Source organism: Gastrolobium bilobum, unplaced genomic scaffold, assembly GCF_033153095.1.
Source record: "Gastrolobium bilobum isolate Gb01-03AN ecotype WA unplaced genomic scaffold, APGP_CSIRO_Gbil_v1 utg65987, whole genome shotgun sequence".
NCBI lineage: Eukaryota > Viridiplantae > Streptophyta > Magnoliopsida > Fabales > Fabaceae > Gastrolobium > Gastrolobium bilobum.
This window is the reverse complement of record NW_026898741.1, coordinates 28,025-31,527: the sequence shown is the minus strand read 5'-3', so window position 1 is coordinate 31,527 and position 3,503 is coordinate 28,025.

Genomic DNA, 3,503 nt, shown 5'->3' with positions numbered 1-3,503 from the left:
GCATTCACCTTTGATGCTTGTTCTTCCATTTAAACACTTGGTGAGGGTGAGGGTTGGCCTTGGGACTGCATTGTGGTGCTTTTCTGAGTTAGAGAACCTGTGTGGGGAAGTTTTGGTTCTGACTTGGTGGTTTGGGGTTGTGAAAAGCTTGGTTTTGGTTTTTGGAGGTCCAAGTGGTGACCTTTTGTGTTAAAGAACCAACCTTTGTGAAGCCATTTTCGTGCATCATCCTTGAGTCAGACTTGCGGGGCTGTGTTGAGCTCCAAGAGCATCTCCATTCTGAGTTTTGAGCCTTGGTATGTTGTACCACCCTTTGATCTTGAGTTTTATGCTTAAAAATGGAAGCTTGATGCATGTTAAGGTTAAAAGATGATAACTTGTTGTTGGGTAATGCTTAACACACCTAGAAATGCATGTTTAGGTGTTTAAAATTGGTAAAAACCCAACCTTGAAGGATATCTTCACGAAATGCAGGAACTGCATTCTGTCGTGAAATATCTGGATATCTGCCCGTGGAATATCCGGATATGGGGTTTTGGGATATCTGGATATTGGATATTCGGATATGGGAATCTGTATATCCGGATATGGACAGTGAGATATCCGGATATTGCATATACGGATATGGTCCCGAGGAATATCCGGATATTCTGGGATTTCGCAGAACTGTAGCTGTGCTGTGTGTACAGTAGGCTATTGGGGGTTTGTAGACCCTAGATTGATGAAGTTGAACTTCTGTAATTAATGGACTAAGTCAGAATCATGTGATTAAGGGCTTGTGGCTTTGTTAGAAGCTTTAAGACATAAAACGTAATGAGAAGGCGTTGTCTTTAATTTGTATGCATGTGGTACATGTTTATTGATTTATATTTGGTCCATATCATATTGTGGTATGCTGTGATTGGACTTTGAGCTTGTGGCATTGGATAGCTAGCTTAGAGGTAAGCTTTCGTGTCCTCGGTTTAGCCATGTTGTGGTTCCACCATGTCCTATGGGGATATGGTATATGCATGTTGTGTTACATGCTTTTGATGTTTTAGAAATGCTGTTGAGCTATTGTATGTTAGTGCCTTGTTGATATGCATGGAGGTGTTCCACCTATACGGTAAGCCTGAGTATGTAGAACATACAATAGGGTGAGGCTGTGGGTGAGGTGCAAGCGGTGTTCCTTGTACTACATGTAGGGAATAGACGTATTCCTACCTTTCTCTGGCCAGTAGATAGTGATTACACACATGCCATAGATATCTGTTGCACTACATAGTTTTGGAACTGATAATGATATAAATGCTTTTAGAACTTATATTGCACATGTAAGTGAACTTAGGGTGGAAGATCCTTGAGGACCCCTTGTCTTACTGAGATTTCTTGTTTAGAGATCTCACCCCACGTTTGGGGAATGCTTATTTAAGGGTCAGGTAATGTTGAGACCTCAGGCGGCAGGAGGCCGGAGCTGAGTTAGATTGCTGTTATATTATGCTGCCATGATATGATGCTGGTTATGCATGCTGCTTATATGCTTATAGCTTCAGTTTATGTTTAAGGAGTTTTATGTTGAGACTGGTTGTTTACTATGTTTATTTGGTGAGCATGGGGATTGTCCATGACACATAGTATTGTTATGTCTTGAGTCTTTTGGAGTTGTATTAATGTATCAGGATATTGTCCGGATTACGAGATGTAATGTCGTGATTTAGATACACACTTTTTTTATATATTGAGGTATTTCAGTAGATGTCTTATTGCAATTTACATACAGGCGTTATTTTATGAAATTGATTAAGTAATCGAGTTGGTAATTGATAATGACGTCATAATTGAAAAGAAAAAGAATATTCCGCATTTTTAATTAAGCACCGCTTAATACGATGTAATGTTAATATTCTGAGTATACACGGGGTGTTACAGAACGGGTTAGGGTTCCTGCACTTCGGCCCATACATAAAATAAAAATTGAATGAAATAAAATAAAACATTAAAACATGGCCTTGGGCCCTAAGCACATTGGGTCCTAATTTAATTTATAAGTCCAAACGTCAAAATAAAATTCCAACAAAAACACGTCATCTTGAGCTCAGATTTCGACCATCTTCCCATCTGAATTGGGCTTAATAAGCACAAATAGCAATTGTAACCCTTTCTGATAGCTGCAAAACGCAAGAAGAACGGAGTTAATCGAACATCTGTAGAGTGAGATATGGCTAAAATACGAAAGTAGTGTAAATCTGGAAAATTCTCACGGAAATCAATTAAACTCAATCAAAATCAAGAATTCTGATTTGACCCAAAAGACCTTTATTTAATTCAAATAAATCCAAAAAATACCAACCAAAAGTAATAAATAAGTGTAACAAAATACGTGTTATCAAATTTCACCACACTTGTCTTTTTGCACTCCTAGGCAAAAACTAAAATAGAAAGCAAAGACTAAGAGCAATCAATCCCTTCTAACAATTATCAAGCATACAGAAAATATACAAAGATCACAAGTCTTTAACAAATAAATCAATCAGGACATAAATTCCCTAATCTCAAATCATAAGCCCTGCTAATTTCAACTGTACATGTCAATTACAGATAATGGTTCCTCACATGATGCTCCCAATATTTCTCTCTCGAGTGTATCAGGTAATCAATGTATCACTCAAATCTACTCAAGAAAATCATTCTACCATAGACTTGCTCAAATTCTACTTCTCCACTGCTACTAACACATGCATGAACAAATCTAGAGGGCTTTATGCAGGGTTGTAATGTGGCTGAGATGAAGGTATGGATGAAATATGGAAAAGAAGGTTAAACACCCCATAAATCTACAAGAGAAAAAATTAAGAACTACACTAAGAAAATAAAACAAAGATAATGAAAAGATAGAAATAAACACATAGTTTTTTATTTTATTTTTTTTATTTTTTTGATTTTTTTTATTTTTCTTTTCTTTTCTTTTTTAAACTGTAAACCACATAGCAGAAAAGAATCAGATGGTCACCCCCGGCTTTTTAACCCTTTCACCCCTTATTAAATAAAAAATAACTATTTTGCCCTCGTACCAAAACTATACATCAATCTGCCCCTGTTTAATCGATTACACGATGGAAGTAATCGATTAAGTGTCTAAAATTTAGTTAATCGATTAAGTAATCGATTAAATTGCAATTTTTTTATCTTATACTATGGCTCTTCTTACTAGAGCCGCTAATATTGTCTTTGTCTGCAACTTTTAATTCATTTGAATCCTTTAAAGTGCCACTCCAACCTCAATTCCACCTTCTTTGTGTGTACAATCATAGAGAGAAACTGATCCGGATGAATCAATAGCTCAAAATTCTCCCTTTTCAATAGCTTTTGCTACATCAATCTTTCAGGATTTCTCAAATGATCACTCTTCAAATATCTAACTCCCATTTCAATAGCTTTTGCTACATCAATCTTTCTTTTTCTTCCACTAGCTCACTTTTCTTCATTGCCATAATGCAAGTGGCTAGACAATTCCCAAAGTACGT